Source organism: Capra hircus, chromosome 16 (genome assembly GCF_001704415.2).
Source record: "Capra hircus breed San Clemente chromosome 16, ASM170441v1, whole genome shotgun sequence".
In the NCBI taxonomy this organism is placed as follows: Eukaryota; Metazoa; Chordata; class Mammalia; order Artiodactyla; family Bovidae; genus Capra; species Capra hircus.
The window spans coordinates 42672884-42690415 of record NC_030823.1 but is presented as its reverse complement, the minus strand read 5'-3'; the positions used below and the strand labels follow the sequence as shown (position 1 = coordinate 42690415).

The 17532-nt window shown below is 50.2% G+C and overlaps 1 long non-coding RNA gene across 2 annotated transcripts; it reads right to left on the bottom strand.

The window, feature by feature from the left end:
- On the bottom strand, positions 346-17500 carry LOC108637774. 2 transcript variants are annotated; one of them, XR_001919289.1, is made up of 3 exons: positions 17275-17500; positions 13917-14036; positions 346-1508 (listed from the first exon to the last, which is right to left on the bottom strand). It is a non-coding gene; the product is annotated as an uncharacterized LOC108637774 (long non-coding RNA). The 2 variants fall into 2 exon arrangements; XR_001919288.1 differs by lacking the exon at positions 346-1508 and adding an exon at positions 5316-6339.

Genomic DNA, 17532 nt, shown 5'->3' with positions numbered 1-17532 from the left:
ACCCGGCCCTGCAGTCATCCATCCACCATCCATCATCCGTCCATTTATCCCACACACAACTCATCACTGTGGTGAATGCTGGGGACCCAGACGTGAACAAGGCAGGCAGCATGTGATCTGTCCCTCTTCCACACCAGCATGTGATCTGTCACGTGATGCCGCCTCCCCAGCGGGCTTCCCTGGTGGCTCAGTGGTAAAGGATCTGCCTGCTGGTGCAGGAGACATGGGTTTGATCCCTGGATGGGGAAGATCCCCTGGAGGAAGAAATGGCAGCCCACTTCAGTATGCTTGCTTGGAGAACCCTGTGGACAGAGGAGTCTGGCAGGCTACAGCCCATGGGGTCACAAAGAGTCAAACACGACTGAGCGCGCACACACATACCCTCCTCACTAGCCCAGCAAGGGTCAACTACTCATCTCCATGGCCTTGTAAACAGTTGGCGGCCTGTAAGTGCTTGTTGACTGAGTCAGTGCTGCCTCAGGACGTTGCGTGAGGTTGTTTGGCCCTGTGTTTTGGATCAGCAGAGAGGACTGGCTCCAAGAGGTCCCGGCTCTGACTCTGCCCACACGGCAGCTCCCCCTCGGGAGGCGCTCCTGCCAAGAGTGATTTCCTTCAGGGCCCGAGGCCCGTGCAAACAGCAAGGGTATGCAACGTAGCCTGTGGTATGGTTTCCGCCCCTCGGTAGTATGCTGGGAGCAAGTAGGCAGATCCTACTGTCCTTGGCCTCTCCAGGGTCCCTGGGAGGAGACGGCACGCTATGGGCTTAAGGGTTGGGCTCTGGAGTTAGAAACATCTGGGTTCAGATCCCAGCCCTGATGCTCAGGGGCAGAGTGGCAGCCCAGTGTCACCACTATGATCTTTGGTCTCTTCTGCTGGCTGGGAGGGTCAGCCCAGCTTTGAGGGGAGGAGGCCCCGAGCCTGGATTTCATGGTTTCCTGGGCCCTTCAGGAGAGACCCATGGCCAGAGGCACGGGCTCCAGCGAGAGCAGGCAGTGTGTACCCACCACACCCGTTCATCACACAGTGATGCCAGCTTCATCACACGGGTGCCAGGGCCTTCGTCTTACACAAAGCAGGCTCTCAAGTGCTGACCTGGGGTGGGACCAGCAGGAGTTCTCGAGAGGCGGCAGTTCTGGGGTTCTGGGGAGCAGGCCAGGGTGTCAGGAAACACTCCACAAGTGGGGAGCCTCAAATTAGGTGTTCAGGAAACACTGCTAGCTGATGTCACACTCACCTCCCCATGTTTGCTGAGCACCTACTGTGTGCCAGGCACTGTGTGACGGGCCTCGGATGGGGCGGAACCTTCTTCAGGGCTTCCCATCTGGTGGTGGAAGAGACGAGGCTCAGGCGATGGGAGAGCCTGGCCAGGTGCGGAGGTCAGGAAAGGCTGCTGTGGGCCTCAGCTCAGCCCCTACCGTGTGCCGGCCTTGGTTTCATGATCCACGAGCCGAGGGCACTGGAGCTGCCAGAACCCCAGAGGATGGTTCCTGTTGTGGTCTGTGCGCGGTCTGGAAAAGAATTTCCAGACATGAGACAAAGTGAGAGGCGAACAGAGTTTATTAGAGTGGGAGACGCTGTTAGAACAGCAGGCCCGCTCAAGGGAGAGTCGATTCTTTTCACAAGCTAGTAGCCAAATTTTCAGAGCTTCAGGATAGAGAAGTTCCTACTGGAATGGTGGCATTGCTGCTGCTGCTGCTGCTGCTGCTGCTGCTAAGTCGCGTCAGTCGTGTCCAACTCTGTGCGACCCCAGAGACGGCAGCCCACCAGGCTCCCCCGTCCCTGGGATTCTCCAGGCAAGAACACTGGAGTGGGTTGCCATTCCCTTCTCCAATGCATGAAAGTGAAAAGTGAAAGTGAAGTCGCTCAGTCGTGTCCGACCCTCAGCGACCCCATGGACTGCAGCCTACCAGGCTCCTCCGTCCATGGGATTTTCCAGGCAAGAGTACTGGAGTGGGGTGCCATTGCCTTCGGCATTAGGTAATTGGTTAGGATGTTATAGGGTGGGTATTTTACCTAATGTGAGATCAGGGAACTGGCTGGTTTAGATCCAGAGGCTCACGGCGAGAGTTGCTATGGAGCTTGGTCAGTCCCAGAGATTTTTATCCTGTGACCTTGGTACAGGGCTTCACACCTGTGACCTTGGTATAGGGCACCACAGTTCTCTCTCTGGTCCTGGCAGCCCTGACGGGATGTGACTCCCAGGTCTCCCTCCCCAGGGGCCTACTGATGACCTGGAAGCCCTTGGAAGTGCAGAATCTTCGAGAGTGTGGCTGGGGAGGCTAATTTATCAGCAAAGCTGTCCGTCCAGCAGTTAGTCCTTCCTCCTGCACTTGCCAACGTGCCCAAGCTTCAGCTCCACCTCCTGGGGATCACCCGGAGCCTTGAAGCCCCTGAGGGGAGACAGACCTTCTCTCTTGGGTCTTAGCTGTAGTCCCTGTGTCCTTCCCAGCTGCCCTGGGGGACAGAGGGGATCTCCACACATGCACAGGGCTTCCCAGATGGTTCAGCGGTAAAGAATCCACCTGCCAAAGCAGGAGATGCCAGTTCAATCCCTGGGTCGGGAAGATCCCCTGGAGTGAAAGCGAAAGTACCATAGCCTGTCAGGCTCCTCTGTGCGTGGAATTCTCCAAGCAAGAATATTGGAGTGGGTAACCATTCCCTTCTCCCCTGGAGTAGCAAACGCCAACCCACTCCAGTATTCTTGCCTGGAACATTACATGGACAGAGGAGCCTGGCAAGTTACAGTCCATGGGGTCGAAAAGAGTTGGACATGATGGAGCACGTACTCACTCCACACAAGCTACAGAGTCATTGGGGAACATTCTTGCGACTGTCCCTGTCAGCAGAGAGAAACCAACTCAGGTTGACAATCCCACATGTGGCTTCAGGCATCAGCAGCGGAGTCTCTCAGATATGGCTTCCAGAGAGAGCTCAGCCCACTCTTGGTACACACCAGCTGCCTGGGTGGTCTGGTATCAGAATGAAATCCAGAGGCCAGAAGGAGCCTGGGTTCAAGTTGCCACCAATTTCCGGCAAGTTCCTTCTGGAGCTTCAGGCAAAACTACTGGCTGAGTAGGAAAAAAACAGACCCTTCACTTGAAACCAGATGTTAGCATCTGTCCAGGAAGCCTGGAGTGCTGCAGTCCATGGGGTCGGACACGACTGAGCGACTGAACTGAACTGAACTGCACCAGCCCAGGAGGCGGGCTCCCCCTACTTTCCCCTCTTCCTCCCCCCTCCAATCCTAACTTGCAGGCTGGGTCAGCCACCTCCCCGCCACACGGCAGACGAAGACCCTGTTCAGAGGAAGCAGCTTCTTAGCGGGCACCTAAAAATATTGACTTGGGTTTTTTTCTTTAAATAGAAAGGAAATTCAGCTCACTCCACCCCAGTCCTCCTCCTTCTGGGTAGTGAGTGGGCACCCTGGAGACCTCACCCAGACTCAGCTTCCCCGACACTGAGCAGCTATGGCGGTCTGGGAGATGGAGCGAGGCCAGGGTGGAGGACAGGGAGGGACTCGCCCACTCCTGAGGGCAGATTCCTGGAGCAGGGTGGAAGGGCCTGACTGACATTTTTAAAAAAATTATTTGCCTGTGCCAAGTCTTAGTTTCTTTCGGCATGCACTATCTTCCGTTGCAGCATTCAAACCCTGAGTTGCGTCATGTGGGATCTAGTTTCCTGACCAAGGATGGAACCCACACCGCCTGAAATGGGAGCGTGGGGTCTTAGCCACTGGACCATCAGGAAAGTCACAGACCCAATGTCCAAAGCACCGTAAGTCCGGAGGCCCTGGGCATCTCTGTGACCTAGGAATCACAGGATGAAGGCATAAACGACCCCTGATGCCCTGGGACACCTGGCTTACTGACCTGGTCTCCTTCAGATCTTCCAGGCACCTGGCGGCCGGGCAGGAGCTCTCCCTCTGGCTCAGACCCCTGGGCTCTGTGCTCTGCCTGGGCCTGACGGCCCTGCTGCCATGTCTCTGTGGCCGGCTCAGGTGGGTCCTCAGCACATAGGGAAGAACTATCCCAGGGCCCCCTCCAGACAGGATACCTGTCTTGATTCTGAGCCACCATGGATCACTCCAGAGAGATGCTTGTGCTCAGACTGGACCGTCTCCAAGAGAGGAGTGAAGGGAGAACCACGTGTGGAGGAGTATGGCCCCCAGGTCCGAGCACAGATATGTCTGGGTGAACACAGGAAGCTGGCCAGCGGGATGCCTTGGGGAAAGGAGACGGGGGATCCCTTTGTACCATTTGAAGCTCCTTTTTTGGGCTCGATTTGTGTTTTAATCAAAATAGTGCATGCAAATAGTTTTTAACATTTCGGCGTAAAGTAAAACAAGTAAAGCAAAATTCCCCAGCAATTTCCTGTCCCACCCCTCCCTACGCCCAGTTGCTATACCCAAGAGGTGGCTACTTACAATTATTTTCTAGCTATTTCTTCTGATATTCACAGCTGTATTTCTCAACAGTTTGTTTATTTTTTCACTATGACATCATCCAAATGTAAGAAACCATATCGAATAATGGCAAGATGCTGACTTTCGAGCCAGATTACTTGGGTTCAAATCTAGACTCTGCCACTTACTAGTAGAACAAGAATGAATAAGTTATTTTATCTCATCATGCCTCAGATTTCTTATTATAATGTGGGATAGTAATACTTGCCCCATGGGGCTCATGTAAGGAGTAAATACTTTACACATGTACTTCGGGCCTGACATGAAATAATCTCTCAATAAGTGTTGGCCATCAACATCATTTATTATTATCATCTTTCATGAGAGATGAGAATCCACACTCTCTCCTTCCAACTTCATGATATAGTTAGATCACTTTTTTTTTTTTTTTTTTTTAAATTTTTGGCTGTGCTGGGTCTTGATGGCAGCACTCAGGCTTTATTTGCGGCACTTGGGAGCTTCTCTCTAGTTGTGGTGTTTGGGCTTCTCTGCTTGCAACACAAGGACACAGGCTTGGAAGTCGTGTTACACAGGCTTCAGTGCCCTGTGTCATGTGGGATGTTAGTTCCCCGATCAGAGATCCAACCCAAGTCCTCTGCCTTGCTAGGTAGATTCTTAACCATTGGATCACCGGGGGAGTCCCCACCATTTTGATTAAATAAACATTTATTGTATTTATTGTATTTATCTGGTGGCTCCAATGGTAAAGAATCTGCCTGCAATGCAGGAGACCAGAGTTCGACCCCTGGGTTGGGAGGATCCCCCAGAGAAGGAAATGGCAACCCACTCCAGTGTTCTTCCCTGGAGAATTCCGTGGACGGAATTCCTCCTCCAAGACAGAGGAGCCTGGCGGGCTACGGTCTGTGGAGTCACAAAGAACCCGACGTGACTGAGTGACTAAACACATACGTATGCATGCACCTAAACATCACTTATAGCCGAGCCACATAGTACACTATGATTAAATTTCTTTTCTGGTGTGTGTTTTGCTGTTTTCCTGTAGTTAATTATTGCCTTGTCTTTTAATATTCTATCAAGTCCCCAAGAAAACTGTGACTCCCTTCTCAACACAGGCATCCACCAGTTCCTTCTGGAGCCTTGTGGCCTCCAGCTCAACCCTGCGTGATTACTCCCTGAGCGAGGCTCCACCATCGGCAAGGGCCATGAGAATGAACACCCAGATCCTGGCTTCTAAATCTTCCTCTCCAGCAAAAGGAACCGGGGCTCCTTGGGAAAATGGCTGTGGCAGGGCAAGCATAAAATGAGCCTGGAACATCTCGCTGTGTAGGGAAGGACGAGCACGAAGGGTAGTTGTGAAATGGGTCTTTCTGCTCTGAAGGCCGTTATTGGGTCGACTGGCAGAACTTGCAGGGTCTGAGGATTAGATATGTTCACATCCCAAAGCGAGGCTCCTGATTTGAACGGACGCATTGTGCTTAGGTAGGGGAGTAGCCTTGTTCTGGGGGGCGTTGAGGGATCATGTCAGAACTCTCAAGTGATTCAAGAATTTTTAATGATTATTGGTTTTACTATTGTTGTTTGGCTGGGTCTTCACTGCTGCTTTCTCTCTGAGGGCTTTCTCTAGTTGCAGCAAGCGGGGGCTACTCTCCAGTTGTGGTGCATGGGCTTCTCGCTGCGGTGGCTTCTCTTGCTGAGCACAGGCTTCAGTGCTCGCAGCACGTGGGCTCAATCGTGGCGCATGGGATTACAGCACCTGCTGCTGTTGCCCTGCAACAAGTGGAATCTTCCTGGACCAGGGATTAAACCCGTGCCCCCTTCATTGGCAGGCAGAGTCTTATCCACTGTACCACCAGGGAAGTCCAAGAAAAAAAAATTCTTTACATTGTTCTTGCAACTTTCCTGTGAGTTTCATGTCACTGAAAAACAACAGCAAAATTATTAGTAAAGGTAGAGAGTTGTTAGGGAAGTGGTCGTACCTTCTCTTTGCTGTAGCAGCCCACAGATGATGGAGATGCTACTAGTTTGGGTCCCTTAGTGAGAAAGCAGGGCTTCCCTATAGTGAGATGAACTTGGAGTGTGGGTGGTAAGTCAAAACTCTGAGCTCTGGGGGACTGGTACCATCATAATCTCACCTATCCTGACCAGGTTGGAGGCTCTGCTCAAATATCTGCCATCCTTGGCTCCCCTTCACCTTTGAAAGTGAGGCTTAGAAAGCAGATGGAGGGACTTAACCTGACAGTCCAGAGGTTGAGGATCCGCCTGCCCATGCAGGGGACATGGGTTTGACCCCAGTCCAGGGAGATTCCACATGTCTTGGGGCAACTAAGCCCTTTCTCCACAACTACTGAGCCCGTGCTCTAGAGCCCGAATGCCACAACGCAACAAGAGAAGCCACCACTGAATGAGAAGCCTGAGTAGGGGGATGGGAGAGCGAGAGTGTTGCTTATCCACGGGGGGAGTGCACTTGTTTGTTGAGGGCCCTCAACTGTGAGAATCTATAGGTCTTTGCTCTTGGACGGTTTAGTTTTTCCCCCAAAGATCCCTCTGGTTTCTTGTCTTTGGATGAAAGGCTTGGTCGCCAGTGCCCTGGGAGCTGGTGAAAGAAGCAGGGTTGCCACTGTTACCAAACCAAGCTTGAGTTCACTCACCCACTCACAGTAAAGCCAGTCTACTGCCCCCGGGTTGTGGTGAAGGACAGTTCAGTGTTTACTGCAGGCACCAAGCAAGGAGTCTAGGCAGCTGGTGCATAAAAGGCCTGAACTCCCCAAAATCTTTTAGGGAAAGACTTTTTTTTTTTTTTTCAAAAAAAGACAGGGTGAGACTTCCTTGGTGGCACAGCGGATGAGAATCTGCCTGCCAATGAAGGGATCACGAGTTTGGTCCCTGGTCCGGAAAGATTACACATGCCTCGGAGCAACTAAGCTGCCTACCCTAGAGCCTGTGCTCCACCACGAGAGAAGCCATGGCGATGAGAAGCCTGTGCACCATGGTGAGGAGTAGCTCCCACTTGCCACAACTAGAGAAAGCTAGAGCAAAGCAATGAAGACCCAGAAAAAGATGGGGAGGGGAGGGGGGTTGTGATCAGTTTGTGGACATTCTTCTGATTGGTTGTGATTGGTGAGTGGTGAGGTAAGTGGGAGTCAGCATCATTAACCTTCTGGTTCCAACCAGCCTGGGGTCTGCATGCATATGGGCAGTATATAGTTATCTTCCACCTGCTGTGGGTTTTGCGTGTGCTTAGTTACTCAGTCCTGTCCAACTCTTTGCCACCCTTAGGACTGTAGCCTGCCAGGCTCCTCTGTCCATGGGATTTTTCAGGCAAGAATACAGGAATGGGTTGCCATTTCCTCCACTAGGGGATTTTCCTAGCCCAGGGATTGAAGCTGAGTCTTCTGGATCTCCTGCATTGCAGGTGAATTCTTAACCTGCTGAGCCGTTGAGGAGGGCTTCCCTGGTGTCTCAGATGGTAAAGAATTTGCCTGCAATGCAGGAGACCTGGGTTTGATCCCTATGTTAGGAAGATCCCCTGGAGAAAGGAATGGCTTCCCACTCCAGTATTCTTGCCTGGAGAATTCCATGGACAGAGGAGCCTGGCGGGCTATAGTCCATGGGGCCACAAAGAGTTGGACATGACTGAGTGACTTTCACTTTCCATCAGGGAAGGTCTTGGTGGGAGTTATAGTATCTGCAAAATAGCTCAAAGGTTCAGCTCAGCTCAGTTCAGTTCAGTTGCTCAGTCATGTCCAATTTTTGGGACCCCATGGACTGCAGCACACCAGGCCTCCCTGTCCATCACCAACTCCTAGAGTTTACTCAAACTCATGTCCATTGAGTTGGTGATGCCATCCAACCATCTCATCCTCTGTCGTCCCCTTCTCTTCCCGCCTTCAATCTTTCCCAGCACCAGGGTCTTTTCAGATGAGTCAGTTATTTGCATCAGGTGGCCAAAGTATTGGAGTTTCAGCTTCAGCATCAGTCCTTCCAATGAATATTCAGGACTGATTTCCTTTAAGTTGGACTGGTTGGATCTCCATGCAGTCCAAGGGACTCTCAAGAATCTTCTCCATTCTGTGCAACTGAACCACAGTTCAAAAGCATCAATTCTTCAATGCTCAGCTTTCATAATAGTCCAACTCTTACGTCCATACATGACTACTGGAAAAACAATAGCTTTGACTAGATGGACCTTGGTTGGCAAAGTAATGTCTCTACTTTTTAATACGCTGTCTAGGTTGGTCATAACTTTTCTTCCAAGGAGCAAGCAATTAATTTCATGGCTGCAGTCACCATCTGCAGTGATTTTGGAGCCCCCCAAAATAAAGTCTGTCACTGTTTCCCCATCTATTTGCCATGAAGTGATGGGACCAGATGCCATAATCTTAGTTTTCTGAATGTTGTTTTAAGCCAACTCTTTCACTCTCCTATTTCATTTTCATCAAGAGGCTCTTCAGTTCTTCACTTTCTGCCTTAAAGGTAGTGTCATCTGCATATCTGAGGTTACTGATATTACTCTCGGCAATCTTGATTCCAGCTTGTGCTTCATCCAGTCCAGCATTTCTCATGATGTACTCTGCATATAAGTTAAATAAGCAGGGAGACAATATACAGCATTGACGTAATCCTTTCCTGATTTGGAAATGGTCTGTTGTTTCACGTCCACTTCTGACAGGTGCTTCTTGGTCTCCATACGATTTCTCACGAGGCAGGTCAGGTGGTCTGGTATTCCCATCTCTTTCAGAATTGTCCACAGTTTGTTGTGATCCACACAGTCAGAGGCTTTGGCATAGTCAAGAAAGCAGATGTTTGTCTGGAACTCTTTTGCTTTTTTGATGTCAAAGGACATGGCTAAGCATATTATCTGTAGTCCTTGAGGAGCAACTAAAGGTCCCTGGCTTTGTTTAATGGCTAAACTATGATTATTTTGCCTTGCTTGATTGTTTTCCTCCAATCTGATTCCCACTCAGCAGTGGAAGTGATATATGCAGAATGTGTATCGGAATAATTAACGTGCTCACAAGGCTCTAGGCAGTGTGCCTTCTGCCTGTCTCTTCAGCCCCCATGAATGTCCCCTCCCCTCTCTCTCCTGGCTCCTCCAACTCCCTGCTGCAGCTCCTCCAAGTGTCAGGCTCCCACCTGCATGAAGCATCGTCCCAGCATCTGCCTGGATTTTCCTTCCTTGCCTGCTAGTCATCCTCTGCCTCTTCTCCAGCTCTCAGCTCTCATCCTATCTGACCCGATTCTGTCTTCCATTGCATGCTGTCCCATGTACCCCTTCCTCTGTAGACTTGTCGCAGGAGTTATTTTCACTCTTACCTTACTCTGAACTCAGCACACTGTAGGCTCTTGCATCAGTCGGCTGTTGCTGCATAACAAACCACCCTAAAACACAGTAGCTTCCAGCCACAAATCATTTCTTCTCACTCACATTTCTGCAGCATGGCTGGGGGCCAGTTACTCCCACCAGGCTTGACTGGGTGACTTTGCTTTGGAATCTAGGGCTACCTGATGCGGCTCAGAGCTCTGTTCTATGCATTCATCCCAAGGAAGAAAGGGTAGTAGAGACCCTTGAGAAGCTCTTCTCCTGGTGGTCACAGAGGTGCCAAGAAGTAGAGCCCAGTGGTGCAGGCTCATTTCAGTCTCTGTTTGTATCACACACTGCTCACATCCCATTGGCCTAAACAAGTCTGAGTTCCAGGTCACAGGGGTCGGGGGGACCATCTCCAGTGGCTGGGGTAGAGGACAATAGATATTTCTCTCCAGCAGTTTTCAATCAGCATTTGCTTGAGCAAGATCAAGCGTATGGGAATAAACAGATGCAGAATTCCAGGAGGGTCCTGCATGCTTTGCAAGTTTGACAGGCCCAGTGCTGGCCTTCAGGAAAGTGTCTGGGAGATTTAATGCAAAGGTCAACATTAAGATCCCGTGGAAGAGGATAGAGTTGCCCATCCAATTTCATCATGGCCGCAGAGGGAAATCCTGGGGGTGGACTCTCTTCTCACTTTCCTAATTGCTCTAGTGATTTCTCCCTTCATTACACCGACCCTGTAGATGCCCCACAGCCCACAGCCCACAGCAGGCCAGCGGTCAGCCCTGGGTGCGCTGCCTGAGAGAGCGTGCTGCCCTGCCGGCCACACCCAGCAGTGCCCTGCTTTCCCCCTTCTCCTCTCAGTGACAGACGGTGTGTTCCCATGTCTGGAAGTCACCTCTCAGACCCTGTTCCCAGGTCAGGCAGGAGGCTGACCGAAGCTTCCCTGCTCAGCCTGGAACTTCGGCTGGGCAGCCTTCTCTACTCACAGAATCCTCCTCCACTATAGGTTTGGATACCTTCATTCTTTCTCTCTTTAAAAGTTTATTTGTTTACTTTGGGTTGTGCTGGGTCTCGGTTGCCACCCAGGCTTTTTCTCCAGTTGCGGTGATCGGGGTCTGCCCTCTTGTTGTGGAGCACGGGCTCTCGGGCATGCAGGCTTCAGGAGTTTTGGCTCGTGGCCTCTGGAGCACAGATTCAATGGTTGTGGTGCGTGTGGTGCCTAGTTTCAGGTGCTCCATGGCACGTGGGCATCCTCCCAGACCAGGGATTGAACCTCTGCCTCCTGCACTGTGAGGGAGATTCTTCACCACTGAGCCACCAGGGAAGCCCCTGGATACCTTAATTCTTTCTTCTTCCAACCTGCTCTCTCCTGGAGAGACATATTCAGGACATTGCCAGTGAGCATATAGAACCAGCATCACCAATTCCCAGCCAGAAAGTGCCAGGCTTTGTGCAGAAAAGTGAAAGGACTGATGCTGTAAGCCCTTGGAGGCATTTTGCCAACAGTGAGGCAGAATGGGAGCTGATTCATCTCATTCTCCAAACTGGTCTCTTGTGGGATCAATGCTAAATCTTAAAAGCTTGCAGCACAGGATGGGAGCTCACTCCCACTAAAATGCTTGCTTAATGAGTGTGGTAGTAGAGCCTCTAGCTGGAAAACTGGGTATCCAGAGATGAGCATGGAATAGAGAGGTCAAAGCTGAGTCCGGACTCATTTTCAAGGGATCGACCAAACATGGCAAACTGCTGTGGGGGAACAGGAAGGAAATATGAGTCCCTGACTATCAGAGGTCTCTGCTCTGTCATTTGGGACAACAGGTGACCTTTCTAGAACCTTTTCATAGAGATTTTAAAGTGTATATATTTGTTTATTTGGTTGTACCAAGTCTTAGTTGGAGCATGTGAGCTCTTAACTGCGGCATGCGAACTCTTAGTTGCATCATCTGGGATCTAGTTTCCTGACCAGGGATCAAACCTGAGCCCCCTGAATTGGGAGCACGGAGTCTTAGCCACAGGACCACCAGAGAAGTCCCATATATATAGAGTCTTAACGGTCGAACTGAGTCCACTTGCATACACGTTTGTTCCTAAAGAAAAACAGTCCACAGAGCAAACTTCTATAAAATGACTCTTTCTTACCGCTTGTTCCTCTCTGACGTGATCTCATTTACTGTTTATTTTCTGTCTCTCCCCTTCCCGTGGAAATTCCCTGAGCTAAGGAGCCTGGTCCCTTTTGTTTACTCCTCTCTCTCCAGCCTGCAGAATAGTGCTGCTCAATACTTATTCATTCAGTTCTTCAGTATTTAGTAAAAGAATAAATACTTGGAGAGGTGCTTCACTTGTATTGGCATTTGACTATAATATTGAAGATGTTCTCATGGGGGAAAAATACACTGAAAGACTATTGAAAATGTCCAGTGGAGAGTCAAGATAGGCATCAAGGTCTCAGCCAGCTCACTTCTAGGCACTAACAGTGTTTTCGAAGAACTTTACAGTAATTATTGTGACAAATCCAAGGTCATCTACTCATTTCTTCTCAAGGTCATAGGAACTCTCCTCAAGCCTGGTTGCTACCCAATATCTCATTTAAAGTAGCTGAGGACTTCCCTGGTGGTCCAGTGGTTAAGACTCCATGCTTCCAATGCAGGGGGCACAGGTTTGATTTCTGGTCAGAGAACTAATATCCCACATGCCACATGATGCAGTTAAAAAAATAAAAAATAAAAAATTAACCCTGGAAACTGCTCAACATCACCCCTTTGTTCTGATAACCAGCAGTGTCTGATAGAGCTACACTGCAATATTACACTCTGCCAGCAGGCGTCACTGTCTGCTAATTATGTGATCAGGAGTGAACCCCAGAAGAGTTAAAAAAGAGAATGTGTCGACCAAGAGACATGAAGAATCCACTTGCCAATGCAGGAGACACGGGAGACTCGGGTTCGATTTCTGATCAGGAAGATCCCCTAGAATAGGGAATGGCAACCCACTCCTGTATGCTTACCCAGGAAATGCTATGAGCAGAGCAGGGCAGGCTACATTTCATGGGGGCACAGAGAGCTGGACATGACTGACTGTGCATTAACACATGAACGCATTAACTCATGAACGCTCTAAGATCAAAGTTCTGAAAGGTAAGGGCTACTCTACTTCAGTTTCACTTCATGACATCTCATATTAAGGGTGCAGAATGGGTCTAAATCTGAAAAACACGTTTCAGTTCTTTTTGTTCTGGTGGATTTTGTCACACTTTTGTGTTACGGATCCTATGCTCTTCTAGAGAACTTTTTTTATTGTTAATAATAGTATCTCTGACTCACTTTGTTGTACAGCATCAAGTAACACAACACTGAAAAACAATTATACTCCAATAATAAAGTAATAATATCTAGAATGTGTCTATTATCTTGACATTCCTCAAAACTTTCTGCATTTCATTTTAACACAATGCCTTGCACATGTTGTGCTCAAAATATTTGTGGCATGACTGGTACCCATCCCCCACCACCAAATTCTGGGAAACATGTAGAGCAGTTCAACGGAGGAGGAAACTGGGTCCTAAAACGATTAGGTAAGTTGCCCAAGGTTACACAGCTGGTGAATGACAGTGCCTGCTGGAAGATTCTTTTTTTTTTTTTCTTCTGTAAACTACTGGAAGATTCTTGAGACTACAAGGAGATCAAACCAGTCAATCCTAAAGGAAATCAACCCTGAGTATTCATTGGAAGGACTGAGGCTGAAGTTGAAGCTCCAATACTTCGGTCACCTGATAGGAATAGTCAACTCAATGGAAAAGACCCTGATGCTGGGAAAGATTGACAGCAGGAGGAGAAGAGGGTATTAGAGGATGACATGGTTAGATAGCATCACCAACTCAACGGACATGAGTTTGAGCAAGTTCTGGTAGATAGTGAAGGACAGAGAAGCCTGGTGAGTTGCAGTCCATGGGGTTGCAAAGAGTCGGACGTGACTTAGCTACTAAAAAACATCAATCAAGACTACACAGCTGGTGAATGGCAGCTGGGGTTTGCATTACTTGTCTAATACCAAATCTCTTGTCCCTTCCCTTCAAACAGCAAAAGGGACTCAGAGACAATGGGAGCCCCGAAGAGGCAGGAGCTTGTGAAGGCAGCAGAAGTCTGCTCTAAAGGCTTTGCAGTGTGTCTGGGATAGCTCTGGACAGACCTTTTATCATCACAGTCAGCAGCTGAGAGACTTCTTTGGCGGTCCAGTGGTTAAGACTCCAAGCTTCCACTGCAAGGGGCATGGGTTCGATCCCTGGTCAGGGAACTAAGATCCGGCATGCTGTGTGGTGTGGCCACAAGAGAAAAAAAAGAAAAAAGAAAAAGCAGCTGACAGTTAATTTGTTATCTAACAATTTCTCCCCATAATTTTCCTGAAACAGATTAGAGAAGGGAGCGGACTGTGCTTATGCAAGTGATGAAATGTAAGTGGAGGTGGAGGTGCAGTTGCGGGAGGAGATGACACCACCAGAAGCCCAGAATCATGCCCCCTCTCTACTCAGCCCCATGGAATGACAGATAAGCGGTTTAAGACTTGAGTCAGTCTTCAAATTCCTGGATGGTTATCTGCTGATGTCATAATATGTAACAACCCTGATACTGGGAAAGACTGAAGGCCAAGACAGAATGGGGCGGGAGAAGATGAGATGGTTAGATGGCATCACCGACTCAATGGACGTGAATTTGAGCGAGTTCTGGGAAATACTCGAGGACAGGGAAGCCTGGTGTGGTGCAGACCAGGGGGCTCACAAAGAGTTGGACAGGACTTAGGGACTGAACAACAACCTGTATCTTTTTAAGAAAACAATACTGTTCGTGCTGATAGGATGAGTATACACCCCTTTCATACAATCTGGACTCCACTATTGCTCAACACTGTTCCAGGTCACTGGGGGATGACCAGCTTCCAAGCATCGGTCGGCCTACCTGCCCACGTCTGGAGGAGAGGAAGCCTCACTCCCTAGGGATTCCTCTGGGAAATTTAGGTCAGTGTGATCTCATTACCCAACTGGATCAGAGCTGATACGTGTGGGAGTGCTGAGGCTGTCTTACCCTGAAAGTGTAAGGGTGTGTTTCAGGGTCCTCACATCAAAGGTGGGGTCTCAGGTCCCAGATGGATGGACTGCCACTTGAATTATACCTTGGTCTGCCTCAGTCTAAATTTCCTAAAGGAAATCAACCCTGGATATTCACTGAAAGGGCTGATGGTGAAGCTGAAGCTCTAATACTTTGCCCACCTGATGTGAAGAGCCCACTCATTGGAAAAGACTCTGATGCTGGGAAAGATTGAAGGCAGGAGGAGAGGAGGGCAACAGAGGATGAGATGGTTGGATGGCATCACTGACTCAGTGGACATGAGCTTGAGCAAACTCTGGGAGATGGTGAAGGACAGGGAAGCCTGGTGTGCTGCAGTCCATGGGGTCACAGAGTTGGACATGACTTGATGACTGAACAATAACAACAATAAAGTTGAACTCCAAGCTCTGCTACGACGAGGCCTTTCACCAGTTACTCCTGCTGATGCCGGAATCTTGGCCTCTGGGCAGTGGTGCTGAACTACAGAGTTTTGGGTGACATAGAAAAGAATACCCTTATTGCTTTGCCAGGCAAAGGAGGCCTCTGTGGGCTCCTGTCTTTGAAAACTCTGTGTCTCAACACTGAAGGATTTGATGAGGAGTTTTATAACAATAGTACAAGGGTGGGGTTGCTGGTAAGCCTAGGCTGTGTACAGGGCCTGCAGTCCTTTGATCTGGTCTCAGATGATCTTTATTTTAAATTTTTTGGCCACACAGTCAGGCATGTGGGATCTTAGTTTCCCCACCAAGGACTGAACCCAAGTCCCCTACAATGAAACAGAGGAGTCTTAACCACTGGACTGCCGGGGAAGTCCACCAGGTAATCTTTTTGATGGACTTTGGCTTCTTCAGTCTGGCCTCAGGTGGTCTCCCAAGGCATGGAGAATGCTGACATCTTCCATTTGTTGGGTTTCAATTCTATGTACTCAGTGTACTCAGTCATGTCTGACTCTTTGTGACCCCATGGACTGCAGCCCACCAGGCTCCTCTGTCCATGGAATTTTCAAGGCAAAACACTGGAGTGAGTGAGTTGCCACTTCCTACTCAAGAGGATCTTCCCCACCCAGGGATGGAAGCTGAGTCTGTTGTGTCTCCTGCATTGGCAGGCAGATTCTTTACCACTCATGCCCCATCAAGGGCTTTAAGATACTGTTAAGTGTGTCCCTTGGGCTTCCCTGGTGGCTCAGATGGAGACCCAGGTTTGATTCCTGGGTCAGGAAGATCCCCTGGAGAAGGAAATGGCAATCCACTCCAGCACTCTTGCCTGGAAAATCCCATGGACAGAGGAGCCTGATAGGCTACAGTCCACGGGGTCGCAAAGAGTCGGACACGACTAAGCAACTTCACTTTCACTTCACTTTCAAGTGTGTCCCTTGAGGCAGAATGAGGACCCTACCCCAAGGCTGTTTCTTGGTTGTTCCTCCCTTGACTCTGCATCGCCCCTCTTCCCGGATATGCAACTGCTTGAAACGGCCCTTTAGAACTCAGGGGAGGTGCTGGAGGCTGAACGGAAAGGCTCCCTGTGCCCAGGAACCCCTACAGGGCTCACTGTCTGATCTCTACAATCAGTGTAACAGTTCTGCCCTTATAGTATGGTAAAGATGAAATTAGAGCAACATTCTTCTTAACAGCTTCTCCAATGTGAATCTTCCATGCCCTTGTGAACACTACTACACACTACTGTGGGTGGAGGAATGTAAAGAGATTCTTTAAAAAGTGCTTTCTTTAAAATCTTCCCAGTTCTAGAGTGCAAGTGACTGCTCTGTTGAGGGGAGTGGAGGAAAACTCCTTCAGTGGCTACTGACACTTTTACACGGACAAGTCTTGGTGGGGTCGGGGTGGTGGGAACCCACGTGGCACTCTTTCATTCATTCAACAAACATTCATGGGGAACCACCAGCTGTATGCTCAAGCCCATCAAGAAGCTGGTGATGCCCTGGTACTGGCCCCCCAGGGTCTGGGAATCCCAAGACACCCTCCCTGGGCCCACCTAGATGGAAATGCCTCAGTGGGGGGTGGGCTCCAGCAGGACTGACAGCCCTTGGATCATCTGCTGGCCAAAGAACTTTTAGTTTCTGATCATTTGAGATGAGGGTTTCCTAGGTGGCTCAGCAGAAAAGAATCCACATGCAGTGCAATAGACGTGGGTTCGATCCCTGGGTGGGAAGATCTCCTGGAGAAGGCAATGACGACCCACTCCAGTATTCTTGCCTGGAAAATCCCATGGACACAGGAGCCTGGTGGGCTACAGCCCAGGGGGTTGCAAAGAGCCGGACAGGACTGAGCGACTAAACAACAAGCAAAGCCTTGCTGCCAGAGTTATTGAAATAACCCTGACCCTCCCAAGAGACCAAAAAAATTATTATTAGTAAGCCCCCGCCCCCCGCCCCCACGCTGGCCCAGCACCGCTGCAGCCCTCCGGGTGTTGCAACCAAGGCCTCTTACCCAGCGGAGGCTGCCCAGCGTTTCCCAAAGACGCCTCCGGAGGGACCACAGCCTCGGCGCCGCCCGGAGCGCCCCGATGGCCTCCGGGTGGGGCGATGGAGCAGGCAGAGGAGGGGGGCGGCGGCAGAGGCGGTGGAACGACCGCCGGGCACGTGACACACCACCCGCCCCGCGCCCCAGCCGCGGGCCCAGCCGCGCACGGCGCCCCCCGCGCGGCCGCCTGAGCCCCAGCCGGGGGCGGGGCGAGGCAAGAAGAAG